The following is a 27,660-nucleotide window of genomic DNA, read 5'->3' as shown; positions in this document are numbered from 1 at the left end:
ATGAAAAAGGAGTCCGGTCTCCCTGAGGCCGCTGGCTCGGGCACAGGGCACACGGTGGCACCAGAGGCTGGGACCGGGAAACCCCTGGACAATCGCACGCCTAGAGCAAAGAGGAAGGGTGGCAGGTTAGGCTGTGGACACAGCAGTGTGAGGTGGCTAGGTGGAGACCTCAGACGTGTGAGAGGAGGGTCGTGTCTGACACCCACACCTCCCGGCAGGCTTGTGAGTAGGTTGGGATTCATCAGCACAGGAGAGAAATGAAGGCAGTAGATGGCTCGGCCAGGCAGGGAGGGCAGCGCGGGGAGCAGGAGGCCCAGGGCCTGTTCCTCCCAGGCCTCCAAAGACGGGGATGCTAAGAGATGTCAGAAGAAAAAGACCCTTCTCCACAAAAACAGGAGAAACCTTATGTGTGAGCATATGTAGGGCCTCTGGGAGTGTGTGGTCAACAAAATCGTACTCTGCTGAGGGGCTGAACACAGTAAGGACTGAAAACTCTCCAGGATTTATTGCATTTGTCGGGTAATGGTGGCGAGCACAGTGGCAGAGGGTGGGGAGAGGGAGCAGTAGAGGTGCAGGTGCGGGCGGGGCCCGTGTGGCCTGGACGTCTCCACTGAGAAGACCGGGAGCGCAGCTGGGACGGGGGTGGGACATGTCTAGATGGGGTTGTGAGGTTGGCGGGAGATTGTTTTTTGCTTCTTTGCCATTTTTTACCTTTTTTTTTTTTAAAACAGAGACTTGAGTATGCTTCTATTCTGGGCCGAAGGACCTAAAAGAACAGACAAAGGAATAATTTGAGGAGTGAAGCCTTGAATGGGTGGGAGCAGAGGGGCTGGCCAGGTTACAGAGCATAAGAGGAAAGGTGTGGCTCTCCAGCCCCTTTGGAACCATGGCCCGCAGTGAGACTCCTTTGCCCAGTGTGTTTACAGAGAGACCAAAGCAGATACCCTGGGAAGAAAGCTCCCATGAAATCACACCTGCACCACGGGCGGTGTGGGCTGATACTGTCTGTTCTATCTAAGTTAAAAAGTTGCTTGAGACCATGACTCGCTAAACAGATTTCGCGTCCAGTTAATGGGTTGAAACCCATAGTTTAAAGAACACGGATGGAGAGATAAGAAGGATATTTCCTTCTGCGGAAATTGGCGTGGAGGGAAATACTGCACAGGTAATCTTAAGGAGCAGGTCAGACAAAATTCCTCCATACCCGACATTAGAGGTACAGTATTCATGGAGGGTACAGACTTGCCTTCCAGATATGTTTTGCTAAAGTTCTTATGGGTTTTTGTTTTCAAAATGCTGGTTAACTGAAGACACGGGAGTCAAGGTGACCTTGGCATACAGCAGACAAGCTCCTGTGGTCTGACGGACAGTTAACATCTTGGTTTCTGTGGTGGAACCTACTCTTTAGCAACCTGTCCGTGCAGTGAAATTGTCACGGGGCTGTTTTCTCCTTTGCAAACCATGTCTACATTCTCCTGAAGTGGGAAAGGTGATGCCCAGTGCGTATCTGTTGAATGAATGAAAGAACAGAACAAACCTTGTAGAATTTATCACTGAGTTGGGGGAAGGATGACATTTTGTACCCTTGCTCCCATTCTCACTTCAAAGTACTCTGAATCATTGAGTCAAAAGTATTTTCCTGACTTGTAACTTACATCTAACCACTTCCTCCGTGAGCTTCATTGCTACACTGAGTGTACCAGCCATAACATTCCATGAGAAGGGCTGGAATAATCGAACTTCACAGAGTAGTGGCTTCTTCCTACCACAGGCACCGCTCGCTGACCAGCTTCCTTTGGTCAGCACGGTACTTCTAGTGCCGAACCACGATGAGAACAGCAGTCGAGGTTTGTTACAGGTTACTGTTTCTCAGACGCTTGTGCCTTAGTGGCCAGCACTTCACATGTATTAATTCATGTGATCATCTCAGGAACCCGGCTTCCCTTCTTGGTATTTTCCATTTTACATACAAGGGTGTGGAGACCCGGAGAGAGAAAGGAACTTGCCCTGGGCCAAACAGCCAGTAATTGGCAGGCGCTCTGCAGCCTCAGGCCGTGTTCCTCATCCACTCAGCACTGCTTCATCCAGCAAGGTCTTCAGCTGCGGGAATCAGATCACAGTGCCTCACAAGACCTTTGCCATGTCTGGGAAAATAACTTAAAATAATGAAATTGTCAGTATTACCACTTTGGTAGAAAAGAGTAATATTCATAGCAGGTGGGATTTCGCTTTCCTCCTGTAGACCAAATACAATAAAAAATTGAACTTACCAAAAAAAAAAAAGATGACAAGATTCACTTTAATTAATGGACACTGCTTTCCATTAATTTTATTCATGATTATTTATTGTATCTGTATTAATGCCTTATAAAGGCAGCATAAAAAAGAGAAAACAGTGATCCTTGTCTTTAAGGCTTGTGACTTGGTTTGAGCGAGGAAAGTGCATGAGTGAGTAGTGTGCGCAGCACGACGCAGGCCTCGTGGATGTCCCCGTGATGTGCGGAAACTGGTAACTTACCATAAGCACGGCACAGGGTTCCTTTCGGTCACGAACTCGTTGATCATGTCGTCTAAGCTTATTGTGTGTGTATTTAAACAATATTGGTGAGAAATTAGCACAAGTGATTGGTGTCCCTTGCTCAGTGACCTTGCACTTCCTGCCTCAGCCTGTTCTAACCCTGTTGACCTTTCTTGTGTTCCTGGCACATCTGAGCTGTCATGACGAGGAGGAGGATGACGGCGAAGAGGAGGTGAAGAGCTTTGAAGTAAGATGGCCTTTTCCCACGCCCGTCCCTGTCCACCTGGAAACATTGTCTCATAGCTTCTAACTGACATTTATGTTTCTTGCTTCATGGCTTACTGCAGCTTATTGTGTCAAGGAACTGCATGTCACAAGCTGGATGGACAAATCTGAGTCCTCATGTTTGCTGAAGTTAAGACTGAGGGACGTAGAGTAGTTAAAGAAGCAGGTGAAACCCATATGTTCAGGATGAGTGTTCCCGGGAGCCTCGGAGGAAGTGGTTAGATGTAAGTTACAGTCTGAAATTCACATGGAGGGTCAGTAAAACACTGGTTAAGGAGTGAAAATTTCCAAATCTTGTCTATTGTGAACATTGCCATGTGAACACGTGGCAATCACTGCAACTTCAAATTCTTGTCTCGTCCTGGGACAGCCACCCTCGCCGGTCTCTGTCTCCTTTTTGGGACTAATCACCCGTTTTCACTGTCATGTCTTGCCCACCACTCTAAATCCGAGGCATGCAGCCCCCTCTCCAGGCAGGGCTCCGCTTGTTCTGTCCTCAGCTCAGTGCATGTTGTGCTCGGAAATTCCCAGCAGACACGGGAGAAAAATGTTTCCTGAACAGCAACACGACGTCCAGGGTTTAATTAAACCCTCGGTCTGATATCTTTTCCTGACCCGATGAAGTCTTAACGATTTGGCCTCTTGCCTTCCACCCGGTTGGGCCACTCATCCCCTGCACATATATCGACGGGCACCAGGGCTGCCTGCTCGCATGAGGCAGGGCGCGGTAACCTAGGGCTGTCTCCTAGTGCACCAGTGTTTCCTCAGGTGGCCTCAGTTTAAATTTCCACGTAATTTGAAATACTGCTCAATATTAATTAGCCAAAGGGAAAGTAAATACTATTTTCCCCTTTTGATTAGACTAGACTTTTGCTTTGTATAAGAGAGACAAGTTGTTGCTAATTACCACTCCATATTTATTGGTTCTTCTTTTCTTTTTCCTTTCTTTTTTTTTTTTTTTTGAATTTTTCAGAAAGAAATTCAATGGAAAGAGATAGATTAGACATTTCTTTTCTTCTGTTAATTTACATGTCATCTTTGGAAAGCTAGAAGTCTAGAAATGTATTAGTAGGCAGCAGTAGGTCTTTAATCATAGTGGACCCACCGAGAAGCGTAGGTGAGGAGTAAACATGGAGTCGTGCCCCTTTCAGGGACAGTCTGATGTGAGCATCTCTGAAGCGTTGAAGTCGCTGTGTGAAAAAACCCCAAAATGAACTAATTTGAGAATAACCCTTGAGTATCACTGACTGAGAAAAATGCCTTGAGGTTAATTTCCTGTGTGACACTCTAATCTTTTCTAATGTATATGTATTCTATTCTCAAATCCATCATTATTGCTGAGAAACTGAGCCAAGTTAGAATGAGCTGTGAGCAGCAAGCGATACTGTCTTCCTGAAGTGCACACCATTTACGGTCTGTTGGTTGTGTTCCGAGCAGTTGTTTATTGCTATTTTGCTTCTTGTCCTCATTCTTTCTGGAGGTCACAGGATTGCAGCGCAGCAAGGTAAAACAATATGTACGTGTGTATTTGTCTGGGTCTGAGTTTCAGCTTCTTGTGACATTTACCTTTGTTAGACCCAATATCTTCGATTCTTTTGTTCAAAAGAAAAAATCAATCTCTCTACCAGTTTGTAGCTCCAGCGCAATTGGTCTCTTCAGTATCCCTTCCGTGACACAGGTTTGTTGTTCTTGCAGTTTACCTGACTCCCGATCTGACACTTTACCCTCTGTGCTAACTCTGAGCTGCCCATGGCACTGGGATGAGAGTCCACCCTTCAGTGATTTAGCTTTAGCTGTTGACTTCCGGTGCCGCGTTCTGGCCTCATCCCTCTTGAGGGTCCTCCTGCCGGGCTCATGTCCTGGAGAGCGCTGCAATGTGGCGCTGCTCGCTGGCTCGCTGCTCGCTGCTCGCTGCTCGGGAGGGGCAGTAAGTCTGCTCTCCCGCTGAGCCAGCACACCTGCAGTTGGCGTCTAGAGATGCTGCTCACGGTTCCAGGGTCGACTCTGTGTCTCTTTATAGGGAGAACTAGGGGAGCCTTCCTCGCTCTTAACATTCTAAACAGCTACGTCTCAGGGAAATTTGCTAGGACAAAACATTCTCTTTTTTTTAACATTTTTTATTGAGTTATAGTGATTTTACAATTTTGTGTCAAATTCCAGTGTAGAGCACAATTTTTCAGTTAATACCTGAAGATACATATATTCATTGTCACATTTTTTTCCACTGTGAGCTACCACATGCTCTTGTATATATTTCCCTGTGCTATGCAGTATGATCTTGTTCATCTATTCTGTAGGACAAAACATTCTGATCTCGAATTACAAAAGTTTTACTTCCATATGAACCCTGTTAAGCTTCCATTTTACATTCATGAGACTATTTAGTAGAAAAATTGATCATAAACGTCCCAGGAAGAAGATACCCGTTATGACTTTAGTTAAAAAAAAGAAGAAAGCCTTTTCAGTTTGGAAGTGCAGTCTTCTTTTTTGCCTTCTATTTTTAAAAAAGTGAAATATTTGCTGTTAAGGTGAATTTAGAATGTCACAAAGAATCTACTTAGAAGAAACAAATTGTCATGATTTTTACTCACTATTATATTTGGGGGAATATATTGTTCTTACATGATTTTAAAATTTGAGTTCATGCAGTGGCTATCAGATTTAGCTCTAATCAGATGGGCATAATTTAATGGCATATAATAGGCATAACACTTAGTAATATTATGGGTTTATAATGATAGGTATGGTGAGCGTGATCCTAATGTATAGATTTTGTAGTTTTATCACTAATTGTCTCAGATAGAATTCCTGTGACTTAGTGAGGATTGAAAACATGAAGAGACCTCGTAACATCCACCAGAGATTTGATCTCATGGATAACACTGAAATTCAAGTCCAGGATGTGCACGGAAGGGGGTGGATATGCAAGGCCAGGATGAGGGGTGTTGCTCGGTAAGAAAATGTTTTACTTTGAAAGAGGACTGCAGTTTCAAGGAGACCTAAGAGCAAATACCCTTTGGCAAATAGGATCCTATTTGGTGATGTTAGAAGGTCCCCTATTGAGGCAGGAAGTCTGGGAATAACTAGTCATGGAGTCTCAGCCTGCGGAGCGCAGGACCCAGGCCGTCCCAGCAGGCAGTCGGGAGACGCGCGGAGCCCTGCCTGGAGAGGGGGCTGCATGCCTCGGATTTAGAGTGGTGGGCAAGACATGACAGTGAAAATGGGTGATTAGTCCCAAAAAGGAGACAGACTGGCGAGGGTGACTGTCCCAGGACGAGACAGGAATTTGAAGTTGCAGTGATTGCCACGTGTTCACGTGTGTAACACAATAGACAAGATTTGGAAATTTTCACCTCTTAACCAGTGTTTTACTGACCCTCCATGTGAATTTCAGACTGTAACTTATTATTTATGCCTAATCTGTGTAACAGTCTACTATTTGCAAAATATATACTCTGTAAGTAAATAATATGAACCCTTCCCAAGTTGAAAAACAGTTGTGTTTGTCAAAATTGACAATCGATCACTTATGAAGATAAATTTGTCTGAGGTTGACCCTCTAAACCAACAAAACCACTGAAAAATTTGACCAGACAACTGGATTATTACTTTCTCTTAATAAATTTAATAATGTACCAGACTTTTACATTGAGTTGTCTGGCTGTTTAACATCATTTAGATGCAGTCTAATAGGGGAATTTTTCATCTAAGCTGTAGTGAATTTGAAAGGTTGTTTGGCAGTTTCATAATCCTTAAAACAAATTATGTTACATGAATTTGGGAGTAACAAACTTGTATGATAATTGAATTTTATCCCTGTAGCTGGCTGGTTATTAACGTTTGCTGTACCTCCTACTTAAATCTCTGGTATCTGTAAAGATACTGAGAAGGAGGAAGAAGTAGCTATAAAAAGGCAGCACTGTAAGGAGAATTCCCATGAGGAGTAAAAGTAAAACTCAGGAAACGTGGAGAACAGGGGGTGGAAGCTGAGATGCCGCAGATTGGCCATTTCCTCTCTCCTTCCATCACATGTTTGTTTCCTGGTATGATCCTGTTAAACTTGCCTGATTTAAGCTGATAATTTAATTCCCAACTTCATCGATGATATATGTATATATACTTTTCCTACAACTATTTATTTAAAATTTTATTGCATATTTAGTTAGTAATTATATGTAGTCTTTTATTGAGACTGCTTCAATATTAAAACTACAGAAAGGGACAGTTAAATCTTAAAAAGAGGCCATACTAACTGAAAGGGAAGAAGCGTTTGAGCAGTCCCCTGAAGTGTTAATTACTGCACTTGAGCGCTTTGTTTACCTTCGAGTTTTTCATGAGCCCAAACAAATGATAATAGTAACAAATAAACCATAATGTTTCAAGTCAAATACCTTCATTTTTCTGAGCATGGTGTGCTTTTCTCACCTAGAACAATGAGGAACTTTGGTGCCGGAAGTAGACCGCATTGTCACATTACGATTTGGCAAAATGCACAGAAACATCCTCCAGATGGCTGCTTCTCCTCCTGCCGCTCTCTCAGGTCTGAGGGCTCAGCGCTAATGACGATGCAGTGACAGCATTTCTGTGGGATGTTAAGGACCGTAGTATAGACTTATTACTTATGGAAATCCTGAGTGAAGGACCATGGAGCGTAAGCGAGCAGAGGCTAACCATTGACGCGCCTTCCAGACCATCCTTCTCAAGCGAGCTAAGGTGCGTCACCCGCTGGCAAGTGCCCGACTCCTGATCCACAGACGAGACTTCTCCGCTGAGTCCCCAAGGCCCTCTTATTCTGCAGTACTGATTAAAGAGAACTTCTTGTGTCTTACATGCCAAATACGCCTGTGGAGGAGCTGATACTCTGCAATAAGAACTTAGGAGACTGACCTGAATTCCCTCCCCGCTGGGCCTCAGTCACAACTGAAGTGACAGCATTCCTGCTGAGAGCTCAGAGCAGCGCCCCGCTTGTGTCCCACAGTCGGCGCCACTGAGTGCAGGAATCCATGTAGGTCCAGAGAGTCTTCTGGGCCGATGGCTCTACACAGTGAGAAGACCGCCTTTGTCTGACCCCTCCAGTGATCCAATTTTTGAATAGAACTGAATTTTTTGGAAGTTCTCTAAGAATGAGTTGGCCCTGAGAAGATCCCTCTCCAGTAGCTACCTAAACTGATCTCTGAATGGGTTTATTTATTTCTGCTCATAGGAGCACAGCAGGTTAAGTTAGAGGGGCTTCCTGAATCTTACCTAAAAGAAGCATCAAATATTAAAAACTAAAGATACAGCTATAAATGTAAAACATTGAAGCAGTCACCTCTTTCATCAAGAACATTTATACTTCCTTAGTTTCTACTGCAGAAGATCTGTGGTATCAAGATACGGACTAGAATGTTGAGTTGCTTGTCATACTGTTGAATCGTAGAGGGGAGGGGGGAGGGAGTTCTGATGGCCAGTGTTCTCCAGTGCCCATGCCTGTTGCTGCAGTCTGCCCACTGCATATTCACATACTGGAACTGGTGATCTCAAGGAACGCCCTCAAGTCTTAGCCCAGGTTCCCTGGGCTCTATCCCCTCGGCATTCTGTTCTCTTCTTTCTTTGGTGGTATTGCCACTGCTGCTGGGGAGACTAGCCTCCCCACGGCTGATAAAAATGGCCATGCAGATCGTGCATGGATGGCGAGGCGGTCAACGTGCATTGTACACTCGTTTTGTAGGTGAGAATTCTCAGACTCGGAGAGTAAACTCAGCAGCAGCAACAGCATTGACGTTCTCTCCCTTTATCACAGTGTTGGAAATTATAAGCCCCTTGTGTTTCTTTCTTTTGTTTTATTTTCTGTTTGCACTGACATGTGAAGCTTTATGACAGTACATTCTCTTGAGAGTATATCTTTCATTATAAAGTACCCAGTGTCCCCTTTATACACTTTGCCTTGAATTCTAGCTTGTCTAATACCAACTTTACCATCCTTATTTTCTTTTGATACTATATATGCCTGGTAAACCATTTTTATTTTTTAAAAACATATTTGATTTTTAGCATCACTGTTATCAGAACCTTGTTTCCGCTCTATACCACAGCGAGTGCGAGGGTCTGATGTGTGCAGATTTCAGTTAACACAGTGCTGGCAAAGCAAGGACAATTTATATCTTAATTTTTCTTTTCTGCCCTATCTGAATGTCATTATTTTTAAAAGCAGATTTTAATGATCATAGCTTTGCTTTTTATCTTTTTTCTGCATTCTTAGTTTGTATTTTCTGTGTGTTGCATTTATTTTTTTTCCCTTTTTTCCTCTTGAACTTACTAGAATTTATTTTCTTAATTTGTTTTTTTTTGTTCATTGATTTTTAATGATAGCTTTATTCCACAGTAAAACTTAAACAATAGGAAGTGATTTCCTTTTTCAGATATTACATAATTCACTTTATATATATGAGTTCCAGTTAACCATAATTAGGCACTATTTTTCAAGTCTATGCAAATCCAGCTCAAAACTGGTAAATTCTTAAGTATCATTAAAGTCATAATGTCTGTAATTGTGACTCATGATTAGAAGTTAACTCAGAAAACAAGTTCTTAGTCATCTTTGCATGGAGTAGTGTTTGGTGTGGATAGTATTACATTTAATGTCAGAAGAGCTGAGTTAAATTTCACTTCCACTTACTGTTAGCTGCCTGACATGGAATATTACCTAGTTGTTCCAAATAACCATTTTGTTGTTTGTGAAATGAAATTAATATCACCAACATCATAAGGTCTTTGAGAACATTGAATAAGACAATATATGCAGAGCACCTTTGTTCACTGTCTGACACACACATTGTAATTGCTGTTTCTCCTGTGGTTGTGTTGGCCATTGGATCAAGTCTTAACTGTTTTTCTTAGGTGGAGTGGGAGCCACATAAGGTGGGGCCAGCCTTTCCGACTCCACCACGTCACAACAGGGAAATACTTGAGTCTCCTAGAGGACAAAAGCCTTCTACTCATGGACAAGGAAAAAGCTGACGTCAAGTCGACAGCATTTACCATACGATCTTCCAAGGTAAGACAGAAAATATAATTTTGGATTTCCTGTAAGTGTATCCCTACCACATTTCCTTTGATGTTAGAAAGGCAAAAAGAAGTGATGTGTGCTTTCTGTGTATTTGTAAATGCCCACTGTCTCTTCCGTCCATCCCTCTTCAGTAAAATCCATTTCCTAAACCACTGAAACCTGCCCTGGTGTTTCACCTGGTGGCTAGTTCTTTGGTTATTGACACATAGTGCATCCATCCAGCCCCTTTCAGTTTTCCTGGACTTTGACAGTGCAGTTAGCGCAGACCTCGTGCTGCCGTCGTGTAACGGGGGTGGGCACACCAGGACCTTTTTCTCACGGCACGCTTCCATAGCTGCTCTGTACACGAACCTTTCTTCTAATGTCTGTCGAATCATTTGTCAGAACACAACCTGAGAGAATCCTTCAACTCTTTCAAGAGAATCCCTCTGAACTAGATGATGACTAGAATACAAACAAATACACATCGAAGTCAGGTGGGAACGCTGCTGCTGCAGCACAGCAAGGCCCACTCTGTGCTCATGGGAGGGGCCCAGCTCGCCAGCCCCGCAGGGCGGTGGGTTCCTAACTGGGCCTTGGCAAAGCAGCAGTTTTCCTGAACAGCAGATTGCTCAGTAGTTGAAAATCACTTGTTTATTTGACAGATGCCAAGCATCTACCGTGTGCATTTTCATGATAATTGAATCTTTCTGCCCTTAATTTAATGAAGATTGTGAAACTTGGGCATAATGGTAGGAAAGGTATTGCATTACTGGTTCGCTTCTGTCGGAGAGATGGAAGAATTTATGCCCCTGTTACCGATAAAGGGAAGTTTGAGCGAGACCAGAAGTAACTCTGAAAAGATGTCAGCATACTCAGGAGGCTGAGTGGACAGTAGCCATGCTCTAGTTCTGTTGCTTTGGAGGACACAGAATGGTAGAAGATGCTTCTGATTCGACGCATTCCCCAGAGATCTCCAGGGGAGACAGCCAGCATGGTCCCCATCCCCTGGAGAAAGGCAAAGCTGGTCAACTCCAGTGGATAACCTGAGACAGGATGGGCATCTGTAATTTGTTGTGGGGACCAAGCGGGGCTCTGGAGGGGCACTTCGGTGGCCCGCGGGTGAGCAGTGAGTTGCTCCTCGTCTCTGTAGATGGAAAGCGCAGGTGATCACATTGTGAACACACTTGGCACTGGTCGGCTTCTTCCTCAAGACTTTAAGCAGGGAGGTGGGAATTTGCTGGTTTGTCCACTGATAGCATCTCAGCCCAGAAAGGAAAAAATTCAACCCGCTGAAGACCAATCAGTTATTTGATGGTAGAAACCCTTTTCAAGTAAAAAAGATGGCACACAGTGGCATACAGCTTAATGGCAGAAAATTGGAAAAATGAAAAGAAATGCATGTGCCATCCCAGCAAAATGTAATCAACCAAAATAAAATCCCAAAGAAGGAGGAAAATCTGAACAGATATATCACAGTGAAAGACACTTGGAAGGTTTTCAAGATATGGCACTTAAAAAAGCAAAATATGTCTAACAAAAAGTGAGAGAGGCAAAGTGAAAGGTTCTCTGATTGCTGCCTATGAAACAGTGAGAAGTCAAAAAACTTTCTTAAAACTGCAAAATCAAGTCATAAATAAGATATTTAATAGTAAAAGCCAAAGACTCCAATGTAATAAAGTTTACTAAAATAGGGTTGTGGACAAGAGGGAAGTTGGTAAAAGAAGGGAAGTGGGCATTTGTGCACCACTCAGGGATGTGTGGGGCTGACCTGACCTGGTCTGAGAGTGGGGACAGGCTGGCAGTTCATGCCCTCCCAGAGCCTGCTGTGGGCGCTGGGAAACGAGGGCCTTTCTTTCCCCTCTCCTTGGCCTTCTGAAGACAGCAGCTGCTGCCGTTCTGTGATGGTAGGTCTGTCGGTTGAGTTGAGTTCTCTCCATAACTGATCTCGCTGAGACTCAGGACCCCCGTTTTACAAATGGAGAAACTAAGGGCCAGAGGGATGCATCCCTTGTCCACGTCCCTGGACTGGGAGCATAGAAGAGCCAGTGAACACGAGGTTATCTCTACCCCAAAGCACTGGCCAGGGTAGGTTTCAGTAACCCTGCACTGACCAGTCACTAGTTCACCCCTGGGCTGTCAGGGAGGCCACAGGGGCCTGGAGGTGCCCTGTAGCTGCATGGGTTCCCCCACCCCCTCCACAGGCTCCCAGGCAGCTGCCGGATACTGTTGTCCAGCTGTAGTCTCCCCTAAATCCTGCCATTGCTGTAGAAATCTGAACACTGAGCTATTCTTTCTCTTTTCATTATTTCTGTAACAGTCATGTTCCCATGGTCTCCAAAAATCCTGCTTTTGCTATCAAAAGCTGAATTCTGACACAGTCCTCCTTTCATTCTTTCTATAACAATCCCGATTTTCCAGGAGGGCAGTGGATGCCTCTGGCAAAACAGGGATCAGATTATTCCAATGGAGATGCAAATGCAAAAGAGAAGAGTATAGTAACATATTTCAGTAATTTATTACATACATACAATCATTGATCCAGCATCCTTCTATATATATATATATATATATATATATATATATATATATATATATATATATGATTACTTTTATTTTTAATGAGAGGGGTTGTCTTACAGAAATAAAATAAAACCTGTACATGTTACCTTCATCATTCTTTGTCATGGCAAAAAATTGGTAGACTTAAATGTTCAACAAATAGAGTTGATAGCTAAGTGGTATTAGCTATAAATATATTGATCTGGAAAGATTTCTGTCATCTATTGTTGAATGAAAAAGAAAATACTGTAATGCAGTTTTAAGATTTTTTTTTTAACTTTAAAAAACCCTTGTGTGTATGATTATATGTTAAATGGGGAAGAATCTAAACTAATCCTTTTAACTTTGACTACTTTAGGAAGATCAAAATGGAAGGTGAATGGGAGTATGAGGGAACATTTTTTAACTTCTAAACAATAAGTCTCCGGATTACTTTGCCTATTATAACAGTTGTTTTTCCTTTGTAGCTAAAAAATCAACCGTTGCACTGACATACTTGGACATAAATTTTGTGCACATATTTATTTCTTTAGGGGGAGATGTAGAAATTGAAATATTGGCTCAAAAGCTATGAATATTTTAAAAATCTCTGGATAACAGTTCTTGCCCAAAGCAATAACTTTTGAAATATTTTCCCCTAAATATCTCTGCTAGTACTTTGTCAGTGTTAGAGTGTAGCTTGCATTTGAAGAATTTTAACTGACCAGATCCTTCTGTGGTCCCTGCTCAGAGATTCTGTTTCTGACTTTTGGCAATTCTGTAATGTCACAGCTTACACTGAGAGTAAAGAGACTAGGATTCCAGCATTGCCTTTCAGTGAACGATTCAGTTTATCTAAAGCTGGTCTCCTTCCTGGAGCCCATGTTCATGGAACCACTCTAATATGCGGGTTGTTGATAACCTACTGTCAGTTATCGTGATGAGAGTTGTATGTGATGACATGGTTGAGAGTAGTGAAGGTGGAGGTGAAATCCAGGAAAACATTTTATTTTTAAAATCACAGAATTTTTGTTTTAAATCACTGACAAATTAGTTAATAATGTGTTTTCTATGAGACAGAGACAGTAACTATATTATTTCTTTCTAAAAATACTTATTATATATAACGCATAGTCACTATAGAAAAATTTAAAAGGAAATACTACAAAAATATGATAAGGGGAAAATTAAAATCATGTACCATCCACCACTCAGAAACAACTGTATTGTGTGTGTGTTTCAGTTTTTAGCAAATATATACATATTTGATACTAATAGGTTAATTATTAAAATTCATTCATCATGAAAATTGCAATTACATAAGGATGCATTGAACTTAGAACTAAAATAGAATTTTAAGAAGTGGACTCCTTGATTACAGATTGTATGTTTAAAAAAAAATTTTTATATTGTCAAAATTTTAGAAATGGTATAGTTAAACAGTTTCTTTCATCCTTTTGTTAATCATCACATTTAGTCATGGCCCTTGGTCTTTGAAATAAGTATCAGGTTTACTTACTTAAAGGTGTATTTGGTACTTTTTTTTCCCTGAGTACCACTGACAGGTTGAAAATGCTTGCCATATTTTTGTTACTATTTCCAATGAAAATAATGAATACTTAAATTTCTGGAAGGCAAGGACATTTTTGTGTAACATATTTCTTCAATTCTTGGTATACTTTGAGTACACAATTAATAAATGACTATTTGATATAATTACTATGTTGTAAATCAAGTTTTCATAACTGATGAAAAATTAAACTTTTTTAGGTCAGTTGAAAATATCAACTTTTATCTTGGATTCATGGGTACAATTTGGGAAATTCTGAAGTGAAGATCGTCTCTCATGAACCCTTATATTTATGTTAGTGTTTCCTTACCTGTGGTTATGTGAGACACTTGGAAATTATAAGCATGTTCTTGAAATGTACATTTTAAAAAATTACAGATCTTTGAGATCATTCTTATTTAAAATTGTGAGAATGGCTTTAAAAACCTATTCTACCAGTTAATATAAAGAGCAATTTTCTTAGCTTGTCCTTGGGATATCTTTGCACTAATGTGAACACTCACTAGCCAATCTCAAATTCAGGATTTGCAGAATAATCAACAATTGTTGATAGCTATATATATTCAGAATAAACAATAAAGTGGAAGACAGTTTATAATATAATCTACGTTGGTCCTCCTTTTCCCCCAGCTTTATTGATATATGATTGACATAAAATTAAGATGCACAATGTGATGATTTCATGCAACAATTTATTGCAAGATGCTTATGTTGGTCTTCTTTTAAAGAAAACATTTTACATCATGAAGATTCAGTCTGATTCATACAGGTTTTCCTAGCTCTATTCTTCACTTTCTTTATTCCTAGAATTTTAACCATCACTTTCAAGCATGTTTAAATGTCAGTTTTAATCATAAGGTAGGTCATGCCAATCACACATGTAGTACACTGCCCCCAAGATGTCATTTTTTTTTTTTTTTTTTAGATTAAAATGCCACTAAAATATTCCTCTGGAGGTGATTTCCTCCAGTTTTTCCTCCCTCATGCACCATGAATTAGAAACCTTTTGCTGTTGAAATGATGAAATACCAACCTCAAATAAGATTGCCAATGAGATTACAAGGATTATGGAGCAAACGGCAAAAACAGAACAAAACATTTTTAGGACATAGGTTTTAGTCTTTTATTTTTATTTTAGATTTTTATTCTTGTAAAATGTTTAAGATTTTTTAAGACACATAGACCCACACAATGCAAGTAAGAGTAATAGCTCACAATTTATTACATGCCAGATGATGTGCTAAGCACTTCACATGCTTTTTCATATTCAATCCTAGTTCAAACCTGTGAGGGTTAGGTAACAGTTTACATCTTCATTATGCGGATGAAGATATTTAGGCTTAGATTAGTCAAGTGGCAGATCCAAACTCTGAAACTTAGTAAAACCAAAGCCCCCTTTAATAGGAAAATTTATGATTTAATAATAATAGCAGATGGAAAAGATATGTTCTCATCTGTGATCGTCTGAATATTATAGTTGCTTAGTGATTGATTAAATAGCTAAAAATTAAAAGCAAAGTGGAGAATTTGGGCTTTTTTCTTACCAAAATAGTTATACAAAATTATCAATGGAGATGGGTTTTGCGTTTAATCAGGATTAAATTCAAAATAAATTTTTGCAATCAGGATATTTCTCAATGAGTTTTGATAGCATAATAGAAAATAATGCCAACTATGGTTTTACAGAAGATACAGAAATTCAGTTATAGTTTCTATGCTGATATTTTTAGTTGCAGTAAGCATGAAAGGGAGCTCAGTGAAACCATCTGTGGTTAAGTTGAGGTGTATCACTAATCTGAAAGACTGTGTGCAGCACTGTGTTTGTTGCAGCATCATTTACAATAGCCAGGTATGGAAGCAACCAGAGTGCCTGTCAGCAGATGAATGGATAAAGAAGATGTGAGCTACACACCACACACACACACACACACACACACACACACACAATATTGCTCAGCCATGAAAAGAATGAAATGTTGTCATCTGTGATGGACCTAGAGGGTATTATGCTAAGAGAATAAGTCAGAGAAAGGCAAATACCATTTGATCTCACTTATATATATGTGGAATCTAAAAACACAAAACAAATGAACTAACATAGCAAAACAGAATATACTTATAGAGAACAAACACATGTTGGTTGCCAGAGGGAAGGGAGGTGGGGAGATGAGTGAAATAAGTGAGAGAGACTAAGAGGTACATACTTCCAGGGACGAAACGAACTGCGTGAGGAATGCAGTCAGTTACATTGTAGTATCTCCGTATGGTGACAGCTGTAACGAGACACATTGTGGTGATCACTGAGTTATGTATAGAAATATTGAATGACTGTGTTCTGCACCTGGAACCAACATAGTGTTGTAGGTCAGTTAAACTTCAGTTAGAAAAATGTAGACAATTAAAAATCAAGATGCTAATGATGGTTATCTTTGGGGGAGATTATGGGTGATGGTTAATTTTTACTTTATACGTCTATGTATTTCTAGTTGTCTGCAAGGAACGTGTATTGCTTGTAAAATTAGAAAGAAAACAATGTTACTAAAAATGAAAAAAGAAAGACAGCAAAACAAAAAGCAAAAAGTGATGAGGTGTCTCAGTTGGAGTTCAGCCAGAGGGGAAAAGCTGTGAGGTGTGCGTATGTGAGGGGAGGTACTGTGTGCACCTGCTTTCTGAGACTGAGAGGCCTGGGTGGGTGAGCCTGGGTCCTCCGTGCAGCTGGCCTTGAGAGATCTTAAGCAGTATAGGGCCCTGAGGCACTCACTCTCTGTAGTGTCTGAGCTCAGGGAAAGCCTGAGCCCTCTTTTAAAGGCCTCACCTGATTAAGTCTCACTCACCCAGGATCTTCTCCCATTTTATTTGCTCAAAATCATTTGAATAGGGATCTTAATTCCCTCTGCAAGATCTTTTCACCTGTGCCGTGTAACACGCCCTCATCATGGGGTGGTAGCCCACCATGTTGTTGGCTTGGTCCACACTGCAAGGGAGGGCATTCGAGTACAAGATATTCAAGGGCTTCTCCTGAGGCTCTGTGACCTCCTTTCATTGCCCCATGGAAGCCCTTCCAGGACCCTCTCAGTACAAGAAAAGTTTTAAAGCCCTTCTCTCCACAAACCCACCCATCGGCATGTCTCCTCATGACATTCCTGAACACCGGGGATAAAGAAAGCTATATATTTTTTGCTGCTCTGCTCTGGATGGGCTAAGCTTGGCCTGGCCTGTCAGTCCCAGCAATTTCTGTGACCCTGTAGCATGTTTAGACTCCTGTTTCACAGTGATCAGCTATTCTGTGCCAAAAGGTGACACCATTGAGAAGCAGATAAAAAAATATTCTTTCGACCCTTTAACTGTCCTAACTTTACCCATTATTTGACTTAAGGAGAACTGGCTATTATAAAAACAAACACACGCCATCATCTAAGGATAAAAGCCTTTGTTTTCTTCCCTTCAGCCACTTGGCAGAATAGTTTGGATACATTTAAGGAAGATTTCAGTTAATGCTAGAAGACTCTCTGAACTTGGTCCGTGTAATAAAAACATCCTACAGGACGAGTTTAAATTTCTTAATGAGTAATTTCGTATAGCCAATGCATAGAGATTACTTAATGAGGACAGTTATTCAGAAATAGCTTTGACTTAGAAATGAGCCAGTTTGGTGTGCCCAGTGCCAAAATATCACTTGTTATGTTCCAGGCTGATCTTTTACACTTCTGGAAGCCTTGTGATACTTAGTTGAAAATTAGATTTTCCAAGCCTTCATGAGTGGAATTGTTTGAAGGGTAAGATTGTGAGTAGTTTTTTCCCTGAAGAGCAGCTTTGGTTTTGGCAGGTGGTTAACCTCGCCGGACTGAAACTCCAGTTCCTTTCTCTCTAGTTCCGCGGGCAGCTGCTTGTACTGTTTGTGCTCAGTTACTTCCGTTTCTAGCTGCTGCCGTTAACCTGGCCTCCCCTGAGCATGCATGATATAGCGCAAGAATTTGGGCCAATTTTATCAACGGATTTTGTGGCTACCTCTCTCATCCAGGAATTGGCTCATCTGATTTTCTGCTCATGAGCCCCAGAGTGTGTCCTCTGACACCTGAGGTGTCAGTAAGCAGCTTTCACCTGCCTGAGCTGCAGGCAGAGGCGCAGGTCATGCCCCGAGCCAAAGGCAGCTTCTTATAAGTCACCTGGCTACTCTTGTCTTCAGAAAGGTCTGCTGCCCACTTTCTCTCTGCCTTTGTTCCCTCTCAGGTGCCTTCAAAGAGATTCTGAAAAATATTTCTTCCAAGTTTTACAATTTTTATCTATGGGAGGATTAGCCCAACTGACTGCTCCATCATTTCCCAAAGCCAGAAAAAGTCAAAAGAGAAATAAATCTAAAAGGTGATACCAAAGCTGAAGGCCACTAACCAATATAGAGTGGCTAATACAGGGTTTTGTTAAGAATATTACTTGCCTAATCTGAGACACTTTATTTCTAGTAATACAGGCTAATTTTCTGTTAGATGCTTTTACCGCATAGTGGTTGGTCAGAGCATCTTGATTATTTTCACCTGAATTTGTCCTAAGTCTGAGCTACAGAAAATGATAGGAACTATAAAAAGGAAAGAATGTGACTGGACTATGTTCTTTTAAACATGAAATAAACACACTTCTTTTTTTTTTTCCTCTAATGTCACCTTTTTTTAAATAGCAGTATTGTTAATTTACAATGTTGTGTTAATTTCTGGTGTACAGCAAAGTGATTCAGTTATATGTATATGTATTCTTTTTCAGATTCTTTTCCATTATAGGTTATTAGAAGATACTGAATATAGTTCCCTTTACTATACAGTATATCCTTGGTTTTTTATCTAATTTATATATGGAGTGTGGATATGTTAATCTCAAACTCCTAATTTATCCTTCCTCCCCTTTCCCCCAGTAACCTTAAGTTTGCTTTACTATGTGAGTCTTTTTTTCTGTTTTGTAAATAAATTCATTTGTGTCATTTTTTTAGATTCCACATATAAGTGCTATCATGTGGTATTTGTCTTTCTCTCTCTGACTTACTTCACTTAGTATAATTCCCAGTCCATCCATGTTGCTACAAATGGCATTATTTCATTCCTTTTTGTGGCTAAGTAGTATTCCATTGTGTGTATATATATGTGTATATATATATATACACACACCACATCTTCTTTATCCACTCATCTCTCTGTGGACACTTAGGTTGCTTCCATTTCACTCAAGCAGTTCTCGAGGATCAGAGTAATTACAAAAACATGGTTATTGTGAAGTTTCACAATGACAACTTCTAATCCAGAGAGTGATGTGAACTACTTCAGTAAAAAGCACACAAAGCATAACTTTGCAGTTAGTAACTGTGACTTCTCAAAACACAATCCAGAGGCTTATAAATAGACTACAAACTAATTCCTTGGATAAAAGAAAATGAAAAGTGTGAATGTTAGAGGCTTATTGTTTGATTCTGAGGAGATAATTGCATTGTTATATTTTTCCCTAGAATTTAATTTTCTCATTTATAGGGTTGATGGAAGTAGATTAGTAGCTTATCTTGTTTGATAGAATGAAATTGGAATGGTTTATTATCTGTTTCATTGTGGATTCTTAGAATAGTGTTTCAAATTATTTGCATAATGGTTAAATCAGTTTAACTTAATTGTATTCACTTTCTTGTATGACTTTAACCTTTTTACATAAAGAATTTCAACTCTTCAATTTTAATTTTCAATTGTTGATGGACTACCCATAATTATTTTGGAGTTACTAATTATTAGTACAGTGTGAAAATGACATGAGAAATCTATCAAAGTTTTGTCTTACTTGAATTGTCCCTTTCTGTGTAACAGACATAAAATTTACTCCAACCTAATCTTAGAAAACAGTTGTTTAACTATTACTAATTTCAAACAACAGTCAAATAGCCAAAGACATAGAGGAAACTTAAAGTCAGTTGAACAAGGAATGTTAGAGCAAGAGGAAGGGTAAGAAGCCACAGCGGGAGGTATTGCAACCAGTAGAAGATTAGTTTTTTTTGGTTTTTGTTTGTTTGTTTGTTGCTGTTATTTTAAGAACTATAGAGAACTTGAAGACATACAGAGTTCTTGAAGATCAGAATGAAGCCTGGGAGGGAGAATGGAAAGGGAGCATATTGAAGGTGGGAGCGTTAAAATTAGTAGGGATTTAAGGGAAACATTCAGTTGGTATCAGCGGAACGATTGTTCCCTCATAGTACAGGGAGCTCAGCGCAGCAGCCCTCTAGGAGTGAACGCCTCTGTGCTCCAGGTTGGAAACCACAGTGGTGGGAACTGAACTGTAGCTTTGATTAGTTCGAAAGAAATCATCACTATCCCTGACACCCTTGTGAAGAAGGAGATCGTCATCACCATCATCAACACTGTTTTCATGGTCAAAATCATTAAAATTCATTGAAGGATTTATTTTAGCCCAGGGACTTTGCTGAAAACTTTTCATCCATTAGTCATTTTTTCTGATGCTAGCTGGGAGATTCTTTTGTTAGCTTAATTTACAGATGAGAAAACTGAGGCTTTAAAAGGTTTACTTAACTTGTCCTAAGGTCACAGAGGTGATAAGGGGCAGAGATTGTACTCAAAATTGGGTTTTCTGTCCCCATGCTTATACTGTTAGTCATCAATAATAAAAATAATAATCTGGAAAGAATATGAAGCCTCAGCTACCAATTTTAATATCTCTGGTTTAGTGTTTGCCGTGAAGCCATATAAAATTTTGTGTTGAGGCCGAAATAAGCTTGTAGCAGTGTGAATAACTCGGGACTGTGAGATGTACTTTTGCAGCCTCCTGCTTTGGTTCCGGTAGAGACCGAGCTGCTAGGAGAGGAGATTTTGACCATCCTTATTTCTGAGGCCGTCAGAGGGTTGCATTTTTCACATTTACAGCAAAGTTCTCTTGATGTTATAAACTCGTATTTTTTTAAACTGTTGCTTCTCTTTTTTATTGTCTCTATCTCAGGAAAAATTGGATGTAGGGGTGAGGAAAGAAGTTGATGGCATAGGGGCGTCAGAAATAAAGTACGGGGACTCAGTGCACTACATACAGCACATAAACAGCGGCCTGTGGCTCACCTACCAGTCTGTGGACGTGAAATCTGTGAGGATGGGATCCATACAGCGTAAGGTGAGAGGCTGTCAGAACCCTGTGTGGCAGTCATTCTGTACAACTGAAGAACCCAGCGCGACAACCAGAGGTGGCCAGCCCTTCAGCCACCTGCTAACTGTCATTGTTTACATGCTAAAGGTTCCATCCCACCCTCATCCACTCAGGTTTGTGCAGTGAACCAGGCTGGATGTTACATCAGTGGTTTAAATTTTAAGTGAAGAAATGTGCTGCTCCTTCCTGGGTTCTAGCTTAGTCTGCCCCATTCCCCTGGTCCTCCAGGTGCCGCAGGCATTATGCTTCTGAAATGCAGAAGTTCTCATCCCGTCCCCTCTGCATCCTTCAGCTACACACCCCACTGCTTACAAGACAGCAGCTACACGTCTTGGGAGTGCAGGACGCCCTTCCCGACCTGCCCCGACCTGCCCTGGCCTCTTCCTCCTGTCTGCACAGGCTCTGGGCACCCTCTGCAGTGTCCCCACACCACCACTCACTCAGCACAGTCCTTGTAGCCCCTCAGAGAAGCTCGGCCTTCACACATCTGCACCCTTGCAAATAGTTTCCTCTGCTTGGGATGCCCTTTAAAACTTTTTTTTTTCTCCACCCAATTCCTATCCATCCCCCAGGGATTAAAAGTTGGTCTTAGAAGGTCTTCCTAACGTCTAAGCTCATCCTGCACACCCTCCTTTGTGTTCTCATAATATTGTGTATAACTTACTAAATTTTATGTGCGCTGTCTGGGCTGTTTTATCTGCTAGGCTACATGCCTCTCTCACTGTCTCTCATTTGTGAGCTTCCTTAGGGTGCGTACAGTAATTCTGCAGACTGTTCAGATTTCATGTTTTTATATCACCATGTAACACAGTGCACAGAATCTAATAACAGGACAAATACTATTTCTATGAACATGAGACCTCCGGTCTCTTTATTCTCGGTAGACTTACTCATTGTAACATACATGTTCCAGTAAGGATTGCTCAGAGTTACTGTGATCTCTTCAGGGTGACCTGCGCTGCTTTTAGTGACGTCGGGGGCTGGCTCTGTTTGGATGGAGCTAGTCTTAGATGCATCCGTGTACCACCTTCCTCAGAGCTGTGGATGGAGGGCCAGACCCGGATCATTTTCACAATGAGATGATCACTTGTGTTCAGGGTCTTTGATCCAGGCTCACCCGTTTGAATGTATTTGTTTGCATTCAGTATTTGTCCGTCATTCACTGTTTCCTGCAGCTGAGCCTGGCTGTTTCTAACTTTTTATTATGGGGAGAAATAGTGCAGTTAGACCCTGTGTTTTCATCAGTCATCTTCAACATTTTCAGTGCTCTCCTGCTTTCTTTTTTTCAGGGTAAGGGGGAGGGAAAAACAAATTCACATGTGGCTGTTTGGTGCTTGAATGTGGCTAGCAGTATAAGAACTGAATTTTTAGTTTTGCTTAACTTTACTTTAAATTTAAAAGTTTATACTTAAGTTATTAGAAAGCTTGTAAGCATGTTTGGAATACTTGGATAAGTGAATGTACTTTCCCAACTATAAATGTCATGAATTCTAAAAAAAATCAGGTATTTTCAAATCAAGTTATTCTAGAAGCATAAAATACACACTGGATTATGAAGACAAGGAATAAAACAAAGTAAAATATCTCATTTACAAGTTTGTATATTTATTACATGTTGAAATAATAATATTTTCCATACAGTGAATTAAGTCAAACAAGTATTAAAATTAATTTTACCTTTTAAAAATACATTAATGTTAGTTCTGGCAAATTCAAAGCTACATGTTTTTAAACAACTTCCTCACCTCCCATCCCTGACGACCTGGTGCTTCCCTCCCACCACTGCCACTCTCAGGGATAAGCCCTATCCTTGCTTGTCATATTCTAGAAGTGAGTTTCACTGTTGGGCTTTTTACATTATTTTATAGGGAGTGATTTTATTAGATTTGCCATTTTGCATTCTGGGTTGTTAAACCTTAATATTTACCAGAAGGTTAGAAGTTCAAAGTATTATTTCACAAATCATAAAGAACAGAGAGAGGAAACAAAGAAAGTTCTTAACTAAGATACTACTTTGTAAGAGCTGTTGTCTAACATCGCTTTTTTCTTAGCACCGTTATTATTTTTTTACCATTTTTTGTTGAATTATAATCATTTTACAATGTTGTGTCAAATTCCAGTGTACAGCACAATTTTTCAGCTATACATGAACATATGTATATTCATTGTCATATTTTTTTCTCTGTGAACTACCATAAGATCTTGTATGTATTTCCCTGTGCTATACAGTATAATCTTGTTTATCTATTCTACAATTTTGAAATCCTGTCTGTCCCTTCCCACTCCCCACCCCCTTGGCAACCACAAGTTTGTATTCTATGTCTATGAGTCTGTTTCTGTTTTGTATTTATGTTTTGTTTTTTTTTTAGATTCCACATATGAGCGATCTCATGTGGTATTTCTCTTTCTCTTTCTGGCTTACTTCACTTAGAATAACATTCTCCAGGAGCATCCATGTTGCTGCAAATGGCATTATGTTGTCAGTTTTTATGGCTGAGTAGTATTCCATTGTATAAATATACCACTTCTTCATCCAGTCATCCGTTGATGGACATTTAGGCTGTCTCCATGCCTTGGCTATTGTAAATAGTTCCTTAGCACCATTATTGAAAGTTTAACGTGGCATATGTTTATAGGAAAAGTATAGGTAAAAATGATAACATGTAGACATATATTATTGAAGAAATAGAAGTAAATCTCAATCAGAAAATCGCTAGAAACTCTTTAGGTGTTATATCCCTATTCTATGATTCAGTGGAAAATACAAAAAAAAAAAAAAAGAGAGGCTTAAAAAGTTCTTTCAACCATTTTTCTGTTCATGTACCCCTTGAATGAATTTTTAAAACCATATACTTCATGACATAATTTTCATTATAAATTTAAATCTTTGCATATAAAGTGGTTTCAGGCCTTCAGCATACATGAACATTTTAAACCAAACTGTACCTATGTCATTTAAATATGTTATATGGGAAATAAATCCCAAGAGTTTCCACAATTTCCTCACCTTATTCTGCTGAGTTCAATAAAGCACCAAGCCCTGGCAATTTCATCTTCCACGTGTACCTCATACCAGGCCCTCTGCTCCACCCTTAAGAATCTAGTTCCACCTTTATCATGCCTGGTGTGCACTGTTTCCATTGCCTCCTAACCATCTCTGTGACCTCAGTCTGACCTGCCTCCAGTTCTTTCTGACTGGGTGATGCCATGCTTAGAACCCTTCGAGGCTGAGCCTTATTCCTGTCATAATTCCAGTCTCCTTACCATGCAGGACAAACCAGCTGACTCATCTCACCTCACCTCCAGCCCCTCCTGCTTCAGTCCGTTGCAGTAATGCCAACGTTCTTTATTGTTACTCCCCTTTCTTATTCCTTAACCAGGATTAAAGCCAAAATGGGGCTTACCTTCTACATCATAGGCTAACAAAGAGCTTTATGCTTCACAAAATGAAAGGAATCCATTCCATGAGGGACACAATCCCTTCGTGTTTGTGTTATCCACCTTTGCAATTAATCAAATCCAGAAGTAGCAAACCAGCCAACAGCTTAGGTAGGCCAGGTTAATGCTGGGCCATTTCCAAGTAACGTGTGATAGAAACTTGCTATAGCATCTGATTAGCTACTTCACACTAAGATGACTATAGTAATGAGTAAAAAATGTTGCAACAAATATGATTTCAAAAAGCGAAAAAGAGAGGAGGTCTGCTGGGAAAGGTTGTATAGAAAAGTGTAAATATGGTTCTAGTGAACAGCCAAATAGCTTTCTGGCTTTACCAGTTCTGAACATTTCCCCCCATTTGTGCACACGCTCTCTCTCACTTGCTCTTATTTTTGTCTCACCTCCAAAGTTTAACATCGATAAAATGTTATTTAATATACCAACCATATTCATACTACCCCAGTTATTAGTAAATATCTTTACAGCTTTTTGAGAAATTCTGAATTCACTCAAATGTAACACTTTATATTGGTGGTCATGTCTCTCTAGTCTTTTATAATTTTGCCTATTTTTTTCCTTCATAATATTGATAGCTGAAGAGGTCAAGCAAGCTGTCTTGTAGAATGGTCCATAGTATAAATTTATTGTTTCCTCAAGGAGCCAAGGAAGCTTCTACAGGAAGAGCAGCAGCACCACCACCAAGATGCGTAACAGCGATGACAGTAACGCGGCGGCCGCCACGGTTGTCGCTCCGGGGAGGGGGCTCTGGCCGGCCTCGGGCCACCTCCCATACGGACCCCCGGGGCGCCCCACGGCCGGCAGCAGAGTGCTGTGGCGCTCCAGCTTGGCCGAGTCGGGGTGGAGGCCGGTCCCCGGGGCCGGGCCAGCGGCAGCGGCGGCGGCGGGAAGAAGGACCGGGCTCGGCCCCAGCACCGCGCGGGCTCAAGCCGCCGTCGGCGCCCCCTAGCCGCCAGCGCGGTGACCTGCAGCCACGCGGCCGCGCGGAGGAAGCCCCGCTCCGGGCGGGCGGCCCGAGGCCGGCGGCTCCGGAGCTGCAGAGCCCGGCGGGGAGAGACGGGGCGGCAGAGGACGAAGGGCGGGGCGGCGAGGACGGGGTCCCGGAGGCCGAGGAGCCGCTGCGGTCCGGCCGGACGGTGAATGGCAGTGGGCTGCTCCCTACAGCTGCCGGGAAGACTGTTCGGGCTCGGAGGAAGGGGACCCGGGGACGTGGCCTCCAGCGGACGGGAGTTAAAGGACGGCTCCCGTTCCCGGCACCGGCCCAGGCGGGGCCGGAGTGAGCCTCTCTCCCCGCTGCCTGCGACGTCGGCCGGCGGCCGGCTGCGACCTCAGTTCCGGGAGAGGAGGAATCGCGATGCACGACAGGGCGGCGGCGCCGGGAGTATAGACCGGAGCCGGGAGTGTAGACACACGCCGGGAGTGTAGACAGGAGCCGAGGCTGTGGACAGAAGCCGAGACCTCGAGGCGGCGGCGGCGGCAGCGGCGGCGCAAGGGAGGAGGGTGTGATCATCTGGACTCCAGCCCCGCGCCTAGATGCCGTGTTAACGCTGAGCACCTGGCCCCTCTCCTGCCAACGCCGCTCGCCGACATGGACTCAACCTTGGATTCGTCCACAGGCTCCCTCCTTAAGACCAATCATCATATCGGCGGTGGGGCCTTCAGCGTGGATTTTTCCCAACAGCCTCCCTCCCAGAGCGGCGGTGGCCGCCTCCAGTTCACTGAGGACCAATCACTCCAATCACACCTACGTGAAAAACACCTGTAACAAACCAAAGCGTTCCGAGGCTGAGGAGGAACTTCTCCAGCAATTTAAACGGAGGGGGTGTCCCCAGCAGGGGTTTTCGGTGCCCACCACTTGTGGATGTTTCTCTTAGCTGCTGCCTGCTTATTTTCCCTCATATTGGGACTGACTTAGCTACGAGTGAGAGGGACAGGACTCTCCGAGGATGGAGGACTCGGCGGTAAGTATTAAACCCTCTGGGCAGGGGAGCAAAGTGCCTGTGGTTAGTGCTGGGCTCTGACCGCACTGGGCATCTTACCTGAGTTGATTTCTGTCAGCAAAGTCATGGTTTAATAGTGAAACGCAGCAGACTGAGTGTATTTTTGTCATCTTTCTTTAAGAAAGAACATGATTACCATGATCAGAATGAAAATCCCATGGCTGCTTTTAAGGTTTTTGTGTATGATGTATGCGGGAATTGAAGACATCTTACAAAAGAACAGGATGTTACAAGTAAGCCTGTTAAGTAAAATGCATTATGTGTTTAACTTAAATTTTCCTTTGGCCTTAAATAACCATAGATGCAGGTTCCAATCCAATTACTCGATAGTTTGGAGGTTTTTTGATTGTTCAGGAGCATCATACATGTACTGGAATTTTGTTTGTTTGGTTGGTTTTTGTTTTCCCAAATTGAGTTGTGGTTCTAAAAGGTGAAGTAAGAGCTCTTGAAACTCTGGTTAATTATTTTGTAGTATTAAATACATGTGTAGGTAGTTCCATACTTCCTTTAAAATCTAAAAATGATCGATTTCCAAGCCCAAAGCACCTCCCCTCCCACCAGTGGAAAAAAAGTTATGGTAGGGCCGTGCAGGAGTTTACAGACAGATTCATCTGAATTGGTTTCCAGGCCATGCCTTTTAACTTGCTGAATGGGTGTAGGCAGGTGTGTTCGTCCACTCGTTAAGCCAGCATCGTTTTCTGTGCTGAGCACTCAGGATACAGGAGTGATAAGGAAGAGCATCCCTGCCCTTCAGCACAGGAAGGAGGTGGGTACTGACCACTTATGTTCTGTGAAGGGAGTGAGGCTGGAGTGGTTGGTGTGCCCTGCTTCAGAGATGATGAGGGCAGGCACTATGTGAGGTGAGACTGGAGAAGGAGACAGCCTTGCAGGCGTCAGGAGAGCATTCAGAGGAAAGGCCTTGAGCTGAGCGAGAGCCTTCTGTAGGTGAGAGTGCCTTGAACAAGGGGGAGCGAGCCAGAGTTTGAGCTTCCCTTGCATAATCTGTAAAACAGTGCGAATCTTGGTTAGAATGATGCCTGGGAAGATTAAAAGAGAGAAAGTCATTTTAGTGCATGATGGATGGCCTGCT

The 27,660-nt window shown here is 41.8% G+C and overlaps 1 pseudogene; it reads left to right on the top strand.

Annotated features, from left to right (window-relative positions):
- Window positions 1–26,542, top strand: LOC135318951 (inner nuclear membrane protein Man1-like; annotated as a pseudogene).
- Window positions 26,543–27,660: the final 1,118 nt, after the last annotated feature.

This window comes from Camelus dromedarius, chromosome 23 (assembly GCF_036321535.1).
Source record: "Camelus dromedarius isolate mCamDro1 chromosome 23, mCamDro1.pat, whole genome shotgun sequence".
In the NCBI taxonomy this organism is placed as follows: Eukaryota; Metazoa; Chordata; class Mammalia; order Artiodactyla; family Camelidae; genus Camelus; species Camelus dromedarius.
Note: the sequence above shows the minus strand (reverse complement) of the source record. Positions and strands in the feature narration are given on the sequence as shown.